Source organism: Otolemur garnettii, unplaced genomic scaffold, assembly GCF_000181295.1.
Source record: "Otolemur garnettii isolate 467f Iridium unplaced genomic scaffold, OtoGar3 scaffold00224, whole genome shotgun sequence".
NCBI classification, from domain to species: domain Eukaryota; kingdom Metazoa; phylum Chordata; class Mammalia; order Primates; family Galagidae; genus Otolemur; species Otolemur garnettii.
This window is the reverse complement of record NW_003852619.1, coordinates 857,441-869,309: the sequence shown is the minus strand read 5'-3', so window position 1 is coordinate 869,309 and position 11,869 is coordinate 857,441. Positions and strand designations below refer to the sequence as shown.

Genomic DNA, 11,869 nt, shown 5'->3' with positions numbered 1-11,869 from the left:
ATACCTATGGCATCTATCATGCCAAATTAAATTAATGTACCAGCGTTCAAGTTGTCAGATGTTACTGCAGCTTGCAGTATAAACACTGTAAATTTTTTTGTTTGTTTTTAGTTATTTAGAGCTCCCTCTTGTGTCTCTACCTCTTAGTAACACTTTATACCTTTCAAAGGACAAAACATCAAGACAATTCAAGGCAGAATTTTTAATATTTAATTCAAGAGCTGCACATGATATTTTAAAAAGCCACGTGTGACACCAAGGCCTCAGGGTAACCACTTCTCTTTTAGTCAAGCCAACAAAACATCTAATGTACTCTACTACAAGACCTCAAAACAGCCCAAACCTCCTCTGACTGTGCCTAAAACAACAAGGCCTCACTTTGCCAATACTTTCTATTGAAAGAAATGTGAAATTAACCAAAAAAGTTACTTTTTCATTTTTGTACAGAACCTTAAAATGAAGTAATTTATTAAATTTCACTCCTCACACTTAGAGTCTAAGTAATTGTTATTCCCTGTCTTTTGAATTCAAAGACAGATAAGTTAGCTGTCATAGTTTATACATCAAATTAGATGTAAGGGTTTCTTCCTTTGCGTGTTCTGGCTTGCATTTAACATTTAAAAGTTATAAGACCTTATGAAAATTAAGTGGCAGCACCTTTGTGATTAAGAACATAGAGCCTTGAAGTTAGACTGGATTCACATACTCGCTCTGGTTCTCACTGGCTATATAATTTGGGGCAAGTTTCTTGATGCCTCTTCAATTTCCTTATCTCTAAAATGGGATTAATAATATTAACTGTCTAATTGGGTTATTACAAATGTTAAATGAAATAATTCGGATGAACCACTTAAAAGATAACAAACCACACCACACCCACGTATACACACAAGCTTGGAACAGACCATTTTCTGAAGAGACTGTTTACTACCTATCTAAATTGAAAACCTGTCTTGGAAGCTAGTATGAAATTTTCAATTAAATGATACAGTGATAAACTACTTAGTTGACTTTTATGGCCCTCCAAGACCCATCTTCACTTTCCTTTTCATTCTTTTCATTTTATGCCTCTTACCTGGTATGTCCTTTCCTCTCCTCTACCCATCATTCTCTGTCCATCACTTAAGTCACAACTCAAGCCACATCTCCCATGAAACCTGTGATGTCCACCTCTTCAATCACCCATGGTGACTATAATAAGCACCATATAATAGTATACTTAACTATATTCTGTCCATATGATTTTCTTGTTGCATATTAAGCATGATCTATGGTCTATAGTTTTATGCCCAATGTGATTAATAATAATATCCCACTTGTAGTCAGGATTTACCATGTACCAGTACTGTGCTGAGCCATTTTTGTTTAATCTCCATGATGTAAAAATTATTACCACCACTTTACAAATTAGGAAACTGAGGAACAGAGAAGTTAAGTAAGTTGTTAAAGACCATATCAGAATCAAATGATAGATCTGGGATGTAAACCTAGGTGCTCTGCATCACTCCAAAAAGAATTTGGTGTAGTAATAGAGATTTCTCAGTTAACATATTGATTATAAGTTTGAGCTTAGAAAATACATTCACAACTGGTTATTTCTGGCTCAGTTAAGATTGACCCAGAATAAGGTTTTTATCTTAGTAAAGTAGTAAAAATAGTTGAATATTTAATGATTTAGCATTTTTATGGCCTCGAGGTCACTTCAGGCCTACAAACAAATTTTAATGAATGGATCATATTAAATATTAATGAATTAAAATTATCAATTCTTGTTATCTGTGGCATATATAGATACAGAAAGCATAGATTTTACTGAATGTGTTTTAACCTCTAAACATTCCTTAAAAACTGGGTATCTATATGTGAATTAAAAGTCAAAGGCCCTGATATGAGTGCAGTGTATTTTCATGATCATCTCCCTTAAGAAATAGGGGGAAAGGCTCCTTAAGGGTTCTAATTACCATCTTTTCTCTATAATAGAATCAAGCTAATGTTGATGATAAATACTGTATTGGTTCAGTCCTACTTGGAGATGAAAGATGGATCGAATAACTTCGGAAAGCCCCATGACTAAGATTTTAGACCAGTAATTCCATTTGATCATGTGACCTCTAACAATCCATTAAATGCCCTTCATTTGGTAGTGTTGGCTTTGCAACTAACCAGAACGGCTGGATTCACTTAGTGGAATGTTACTGAAACGATTAGTATTTGCATGCTTGTTCATGCATATGTGTATGTGCGTTTGTTTAATTAAATCAAAGTGCCGATTAAATATTTTTGAAAAAAGTGATCTTGATTTTTAAAATGTAATTTGAAAGAAATCTTCCCAATCAAAGAAAGAAATCACTTTCAAGCAGTCACTTCAAGTAGCTGCTACTTGATTACTTCATATTATAGCTTATACTTAAAAATGGTGGGATTCCTTTGCATTCTAATCAGCTTTGAATACTTATTAGTATTGTCGCCATTTACTGCAGCTTTGACTTTACTTATGCTCTAATTCAATGCATTGTGACTGTTAGTAACTAATTGGGCTATATTGAATATGTGGGTGACACAACTGGTCCAGAAGCTACTAAGACCTTCTTGAACAGTGAAAACAGAAGAGAGAACAAATAACCTTTGGATTTTTGTCTTAACGTGCAAAAAGGGAAAGCTATCGCATGTATTGTGTATGTAAGAACTAATATGTATAGAAGTCACAAAGGTGTCAAATGTTTCTACCTCATTTATCCCTTTAGTCAACAAGCACTTACACATGTACAACAACCCTATGCTTGGAGAAAACTTAATATTGTGGTGACCACATTTTCTCGTTAATAATGTGTCCTGATTAGGGGTTCGGAAAATATGATCACCATGTATTACATGTACATAGGAATGACATGAGAAAAAAAATTGAACATTAACCAAATCAGAATAGTGAAAACAAAAAAACAGTAATGAGAAGATAGAACTGTCAGGTACTAAAGTGTATGTGAAAGCTATGATAATTAAAGCCAAGTGGTACTAATGCAAAAATGGGCAGATTAATACACCCCCGTGAAAATTCTAGAACATACTCAAGTATAAATAAAAATTTACAGTATTTTAAAAGTAACATCACAAGTCAGTAGGGAAAAGAAGCATTATGATAATAAATGATATTGGAGTAAGTATTAAAAAAATCTTAGGCTGGGCGCAGTGGCTCACACCTGTAATCCAAGCACTTGGGAGGCCAAGGCGGGTGGATTGCCTGAGCTCACAAGTTTGAGACCAGCCTGAGCAAGAGCAAGACCCCGTCTATAAAAAATACAGGTGTTGTGGCTGGCACCTGTAGTCCCAGCTACCTGGGAGGCTGAGGCAAGAGAATCGCTTGAATCCAAGAGTTTGAGGTTGCTGTGAGCTGTGATGCAATGGCACTCTACCAAGGGTGACCAAGTGAGACTCTGTCTCAAAAAAAAAAAAAAAATCTTAGATTTTCAATGCATACACAAGAACAAGATAAATAAAGATAAAGATAACTTAAACGCAATTAGAAGAAAATATAGCTGACAGATCTTACAATGGAAAAGAACTTCTTAAACATAAAAAGAAAGGAATGAGCTAGAATAGAAAAAAATAAATTTGACATAGTGAAACCTTAAAAGTTGTTTTTTTTGGTCTAAATTTAGACCACGAATATCTAAATATCTGGAGATATCAAAATCTTCAATTTCCAGTATGGTAGCCACTAGCCATGGATTGAGTATTAAATTTAACTTAAAGAACATTAAAAATTCAGATTCTCGGTTGCACTAATCACATCTCAAGTGTTCGATAGCCACATGAGACTGGTGGCTACTGTGTTAGACAGCACAGTAGCATTCCCGTCTTCTGCTGGATAGCGCCAATCCACCTGTTTAACTCAAATGTTTACCTTTCAGCCAACATTTCACATCAAGTACCCAGTTTTCCATTTATTCATTACTATTTTTTTTTTTTTTTTTTGCCAAATATTGTGCCTGGTGCAGGGGAGAAAATGATAAATAAGACAAGTTTCTGCCTTTATGGGGCTTATGGTCTAGCAGGAAAGATAGGTATTAAACACAAATCCACACAAATCACTATGTATTTACAGCCATAAAGAGCGTTAGAAAGATTTTAGGATGCTGTAAATGGGCATGGGAATCTAACTTAGTCCAGATGGTGAGGAAGGGAATGAACGTTCTAAGTGGAGGAAACAGCATACACAAATACCCTAAGGTAGAAATGTCCTAGGCTCTTTTAGGAAGTGAAAGGCAGGTCATTGTGGCTGGAACACAAGTCAGGGAAAGATTAGCATAAGAGAGTAGGCAGGCACCAGATCATACAGAAAAGTGAGAATTTTACAGGATCTTCAGTCATCAGAGATTCCATTTTATTCACTCTCGTTACAGAGGAAGGAAGTGTATTCCGATATTGTGGAAGGATTGTCAAGGAGGTTCAAAAGATGTAGAATAAGCATGTTTAATCAAAACAGCTTTTTTTCCTCTGTTCTTTTAAGTATTTGTTGCATATTTATCCAAGCTTCTCTGGTACAGACTCTTCTAGTAGTATGCATTCATATTCATTGGTAAAATCAATAAGTTAATTGCCTAAGAGAATGATCTTCCAGGAATCATTCTTCATCACAACTTAAGTGTAGTAGCTATTTCCAAGCCTCTTTTATGATGTAGTTTTTCTAGATCTAGAAAACAGTACCATAGGTGAGTTATGAAGACATATAAGTTCGTGGATCAATGAGCCTCCTGTTTTGAATGGCACTGGCATGCTGAGTGTTTAATAAACAAGAACAATGAAAGAGAAGGAGCAATGAATTGATAACATTTGCTCTATTTAAGGACTAAGTATCGTCTCCACATTTACTTTTGAGACTTCGTTGAGGGCAAAAGACCTGATATCAGAAAGTATATTCCTAATTATCCTCTTCTGACTACACTCCCCCATTTATAAGCAGCCCATTTATTAAAGGCTCAGCGCTTAGTGTGACAGCCTAAACTGCCAAGTGCTTTCAGATGCAAGTAGAAAGTAGAAAATCTAAACTCTGTAAGTTCACCACTGTATGACTGGGCCTCTCACACTATCTATTAACTAAGGCTACTACTCCATGACATCTGCCTACTTTTCACTGGTGAAAATGAATAGCATTTGAAATAAAGTAAACTGAGTCATAAAGAGTGTTATGAATGAAGAATCTATTAATAACATATTTGGATACATTAGTTGTATGTTGATTAATCTCTAGGCAAATTGACAAATGCAACAGAAATAGGATTTTAGGGCATCCATTTATTCTTAACAAATATTTATTGAAAGCTTACTTTGAGCTAGGCATTCATCTAGTCGTTGATGAAATAGCAATGCTTAAAAAGATCAAACCCATGCTTCCATGGAGCTTATATTCTGGTTACCAAAGGCAGACAAGAAACCACAATTTTAAAATATATAGTATAAAACAAGGCAGTAAATGTAGTGAAGAAAAAAAAATTCTTAAAGGCAGGAAATAAAGGATAGGAAATATAGGACAGGGGTGGAATTTTGAATGAGAGAGTCACAGAAAGTCTCATTGAAAAGATAACATTTGAATAAAGACCCAAAGGAAGTGAAAGGTGAGCCATGTTGATATCAGGAAGAATATTCAAGGCATAGGAATTGTGTGTGCGAACACCCTAATACAAGACTGTATCTGGTATAAGCAAGGAACAGCCATAGGATCTGACAAGATTGTGGTGGGAGAGAAAGGAGGTTGGGGGTATAATAAAAGGTAAAATCTGAGTATGAATAAGGGTTCAGCAAAAGATGAGACTGTGAGGAAATAAGTTGTGCTTTGACTCTAAGTCAGGGGTCCTCAAACTTTTTAAACAGGGGGCCAGTTCACTGTCCCTCAGACCATTGGAGGGCCGGACTGCAGGCCCCGGGACAAGTCGGCTGCTAAGCAGGACAGGCAGTGGCGGCACAAATACCTGGCGGGCTGGATAAATGTCCTAGGCAGGCTGCATGTGGCCCGTGGGCCGTAGTTTGAGGACGCCTGCTCGAAGTGATATGGGAAGCCATTGATGGCGGACATGAATGTTAGTGGCATACAAACTATTTTCTCAACTCAGAAAAATGTAATGATTTGTGGTTATAGCAATAACAATGATTCGGGCAGGTCAAATCCTGAGTGCACTTGAGCCTCTTCCACTTTCTTTTTACTAATATGGCAAAATCCTAGGGTGAAAGTCAGCCTGAAAAAATGAAAAAAAAAAATGAATTGCAGGCTGTTTCCAAAGGAAATTCGCTCATGTTACCTTCAATGCCTGTCCCAGCAATCCTAACCTACCAGGAGTACCTAGTAGGTGGGCCTGCTTTAGTAGAGGGTTATGAAAATAATTTATAATTAGTCCATTGCCTATGGATTTCTAAAATGCCTGGATAGATTTTGTTTTACTGAGTCATTGGCATGACCAGCCCTTCAATTTCATTCTCGCCACTCATTTGCTTAGCAGACCCTAGTATATTCATGCAAAAAATGTTAAGCTTCAGTCGAGCCCCTGTCCAAATGGGGACCAATTCTGAAATTCAAGAAATGAAAAGTTTCTGTAGTACTAGTGTCTGTCTACTTGGAGTCACATAGGATGCCATCCACCTGGCAACTTAACTAAGCATAGTTTGCAAAATGAATGCATTCCAAGAAACTGAACATGCTACACTGAAGCGAATTGCCTTCTAGCCAAGGATAAGACAATTCCAACCAAAGTGAGGCTGAATGCTTTGCGATTGGAAACCATTGTCATTTACCCTTAGGACTCTATCTCTACTCTCCTTGCAGTCCTTATAGTCTAGGACACTGTTTTTCAACCTCTTTTTATCTCACAGCACACTTGAACCTATAGTTAATCTTCCAGGGCACACTTAAATTATAATGATTTTAAAAAAAGAGTAAAAAAGGAATATACTTATTGTGCTTTGAACTTCTTTTGAAAATGACTTAATTAATGGTCTTTAAAATTTTTGTGACACACCCAAGATCCTGGGCACCCAGTGTGCCACAACACACCAGTTGTAAATCACTAGTCTAGAATTTGGCATAATAATAAGAGTTAACATTTATTAAATACTAGCTATGAAGCTGTTAAGCTCTTTATGACTATCTTGCCAACTTTATTAAAGTATAATTAAAAACCTGAACATAATAAACACAAGTAATTGGTGACTTTAGACATAAGTATATACTCATGTTAACCATCACCATAATCAAGGTAATTAACATCTTCAATCACCTCCAAAAGTTTCCTTGTGTCCCTTTGATTTGGGGGAAGAGGGAAGGTTTGGGGATTTTTGTGGTAAGAACATTTTACTTGTGGTCTACCCTTTTCACAAATGTTTAGGTTCATAATACCTTATCGTTAACCATACATGCTATGTGGTACAGTGTCAGGTCCCATCTGGGGTGCCACTTGTCAGGGCCAGGAGATGCAATGTCTCCAGCCCCAATCCAGGGCCTCATCAGAGCCAGGATGCAAAGTTTCTGGCCCTGGCCCACTCAACTATCTGGTCGAGGGCCACTGGGCCAGCTTACTTGAGGTAGGTCTTATTCTAGTCTTGGGTGCCAAAGCACCTTAGAAGTCACAGTCAGTATTAGTAGGAGCGGGCATCTCAGCAGCAGTCTCAGCAGCAGTGTGTCATTCTTAGTTCAACCAGCAGCTTCTCCTGAGGTTATTTATAGTTGGAGACTGCTATGCAATAATGTTAGTGTTCTCGTCACGTGCTCTTAGGTGCTCTCACGTGCTCTCATGCTCTTTAACGAGAGACCAATGATGTTAAATCCCTTCCCCAATCCCTTATCGCCAAGATATAGCTCACAAGGTGCTTCCTACATTACAGGAACTTGCTTATCTTTTAACTGTAACTTTATACCCATTGAACAACTCCCTCTATGCCCCACCTCCAATGCCCTCAGAACCACTATTGTATTGTCTCATTTCGTATGTTTGACTACTTTAAATGCCTTATATAAAAGGAATTGTGAAGGATTTTTCCTTCTATGACTGAATTATTTCACTTAGCATAATGTCCTTCAGTCTATGCCCACACCATACCACCTTGAATGCAACACAATTTCATCTTTATGAGTATTATTGTCCACATCTTACAGATGAGGAAACTGAGAATTCAAGATTTGAACTGACTTGTACAGGATCATATAGATTATAAGTGCCAAAGTGAAGATTAGAGCCAAAGTAGTCAGTAGTCTGGATTTAAGCCCTTAACCACTTCATGTACTCTAAATACCTATGTATAGTCAAGTTAGTCCCAGGCTAGGTCAGTACTAGTATAATAATACTGCTTAGATGATAACGAATATGTGATTTGCAGTCATGATACTAGGTGGGTTTTTTTTTTTTTTTTTTGAGTCTCACTCTTTTGCCCTGGGTAAAGTGCCTTGGCATTATTATAATTCATAGCAACTTCAGTCTCTTGGGCGCAAGTGATCCTCCTATCTCAGCCTTCCCAGTAGCTAAGAGCACCCACCACAGTGCCTGGCTAGCTTTTCTATTTTTAGTAAAGACAGGGGTCTCACTCTTGCTCAGGCTGGTCTCAAACTCATGAGATCAGGCAATCCACCATCCTCGGCCTCCAGAGAGCTAGACTTACAGGTGTGAGCCACTGAACCCGGCCAATACTAGGTATTTAGTAAGACTCTCAGATTACTTCCAATTGGATGAACATATTTAGCATCTCTTTCTTTGTTTATAAAATGGAAAAATGAGGATGATACTGTCCACTTAATGGGGTTCTTACAGGGATTTGTTGAGATAATATATGTGGAAGTACCTAGGGCCTGGCAAATATTAACTAATCTATATGTGTTTCCAAAATCTTTTGTTTAACCTACCACGAACTAGCTGTCCATTTTTATCAGTGATAATCCATGTGCTAGCTCCAAAATATATATATATTTATATGTATGTATGTATGTATATGTGGATTCATTTTAAGGATTAGGAAAGTGTGGGTTTCCCTTGAATCTCTCATATTCCTGTATCCTTTTCCTCTGTCAACCAAGAGCATAACATAAGTAGGTGAAAGTTTAATTGTGATGACTTGATCATATAGCAAATAAACCAGTGTCCTTGATCTTCATCAGCACCAATTGAGCCAATTGGCACAGTCCCAAACTGGTTGGCAAAGCTAGGATCAATGAACGCGGTGTTTAGTCCTTCAAGGACTAATGTAACCTCCAAGATAATGTAACCTCTCTCTTTTAAGCTGCCTTTTATTTTTATTCCTTTAAAGGGCACAAACCCTAAAAGTAAAATCAGTTTACAGTTGATATGTCCATATCTGACACCCTGATCTTGTCTGTCAGTGGGGTGCCACAGCTTACAATTCAGAATAACAGAACTGTTAATAGCCAAATACACACACACACACATAAAATGTGACTGTCATTTACACTTATTTGTAACAGTCTAGACATACTGTATGGGGTGTTATCCAATGTGATAATTAGTAAATACATCTTTGCCCATGCACTGGCCTTACCTACAAATCATAAGACAGGACTTACATGCCATTATCTGCTTTCCTTCAGTCTTTCTAGATTCAACAGAAAGCTTGCTGTTCTCTCAGAAACAGAGGTCTTAGAGGATCAGCCCTGTATAATTGTCAATTATTAAATATGAAACATTAGCTTGAAATCTATAGCACATAAATAGATGAGAATGTGAGTTCCAGTTTTGAATTGATTCCATGGTTAGTTTTAGAATACAGTTTTGAAGATCATTTTGGCGCTAGTATTTACTTTAAATCTATTTATTTTCAAAAATAAGTTGGAATTGTGTTATTGACAGTTTGAAACCTGTAAATGCTTAATCTGATTCTTATTAGTACATTTGTTAATATTTTTTCCAGGCCTGACACTCGGTACTTCCACATATATTATTTATTATTTCAATAATAACAAATTCACTATTCAATAAAAATGTAAGATAAAAGTGACTGCCCATTTGAAAAGGCATTTTTCATTGTTTAGTGTGTTAGGCACCAATTCCAGACATCGGAGAGCTCTTTTATTCAATCTGATATTTTTCCCAGCTTTTCGGTGGCATCCACATGTTTAATTAGTCGAGTAAAGAGATAACGTGCTAATAAGAGGCTGAGAACAGCGTATTGGAAGGAAAGGTGGTAGTGGCATCTAAAACCTATAGAAAATCTGTTAATATAATTTGCTGAATTGGGGGAGAACGGGGAGCAGAAGGGACATTCTGATTGAACCAAACCCACACTGGAAAGCTGGTCATCAGTGAAAAAGAAATTTGTGTACAGAGAAAAAGAAATCAGGGGCAAAAATACACTGAACAAACAGGAAAGGCAAGAAAGAAGCAAAGTGCATTTTAAATCAAAGTAGTGTCTACGGTACAGGGAATTTGAAAGGACCACATGTGGGGAAAAATATTTTCCTGGGTGCCCTGGGGCTACTGTTCCAAATGCCTCCTCTCTTGGTGTTCCCGGCTTTCACTGCTCCCAGCTGTGGTACACCCCCTCTAGCTCCACAGGAGCCTCCAAGTAAGGGAGAGAGAGCAAGCAAAAGACCTGCAGGAAACCAGTGCCAGTGACTTGCAGCAGCGGCCTTAAGGAGCCGGTGATCCATCTGAACCTCCCTAGTCCCCTGCAAGCCAAGAAGATTAGCGTCTTTATATTTACCCTGGTTAAACAACTGAATTAGAGCCACTTGTCTGCTTTAAGGACCTTGGAAGGGCTTTAATTTTTTTGCTTATTGGGCATGGAATGAAGTGTCCATCTGCTCAGTTAATCACTCCAATCCCTTCTCTTCTCATGGAACGCTCGTGGAACACTTCTCGTATTTTTCCCACTGGAAGAGTCAGCTGTTTGCATACCTGTTTCTCCTACCAAGCCCTGAGCTCCTGAAAACAGGAAAAGGGTCTTTTTTTTTTTTTATCTCTTTACCTCCCCAAACACCGAACAGTGTTTTGCACATATTAGATTCTCAATAGTCTCTCCTCCGCATGTAACCCACATGCCTGACATCAGCTTTTGTGTTATTTTATTCTTGGTACAGCAGTGGATTCAGGAGTCCAGAGCAAATGGTGCAGTCCCAGACAATTAAACAGAGAGATTCATCCCAGTTATATACCCCAGGTTTCGTAGTCACTGCATCAAAACACTGCTACTAGGCATAAGTTATCTTTACTTGCTTCTACTGTAGCAGGAAACCGACGCAGGCACCAGTTGGTTAGAGGAAGCGAGTTTATTCCAGCCGGGGGGAACTCGGAAGACCTGCGTCTCCAACACTGAGCCCTCCGACTCAGTCTCGTGCCTCTCTTTTATCCACTTTTCAGGGCGAGAGTGCACGTGAGGGTCATAAAACAGAGAGAGAGACATGACATCATCCTCAAGGTCCCGGGCTCAAGCAGAAGGTCAGATTGGCCTGCGCCCTTGAGACCAGTCGGGCCACCGGCCCTCAAGGGCGACGGAAGTCCAAGGAAGTTACTAGGTTACAATCTAGGCCCCGTGCATGTCACGGGAGGAACATACAGACAACAGAAACACCTGCAGCTTGGCTGAGGCCTGCACAGGGCGGCTGGGACAGATTCTTTTAGCTCTGCTCTTACGTTCTTGCCTCACTACAAATGCCTAAAAAAGTGGTTCTTCAACTTTAGCGCGCTTCGGAATCACAGATAATCATGCAGATTAAAATATGCTTAGTGCTGGGCTCTGTAGGAATTCTGACTCAGTAGGTGGAGTTCAAGAATATGCATATTTCATAGGTTCCCCAGGTAATTGACCACACATTTGAAAAAGCTCTGCCCAAGATACTTTTGTCACAAGAAGAATCCCAACCTCTATTTTTTTTTTTTTT

At 38.2% G+C, this 11,869-nt stretch overlaps 1 protein-coding gene across 3 annotated transcripts in view; it reads left to right on the top strand.

Moving 5' to 3' along the window:
- Window positions 1–11,869, top strand: part of TENM1 (teneurin transmembrane protein 1) — a 596,275-nt gene that overhangs the window by 405,704 nt on the left and 178,702 nt on the right. The gene's annotated exons all lie outside the window — the stretch shown is intronic.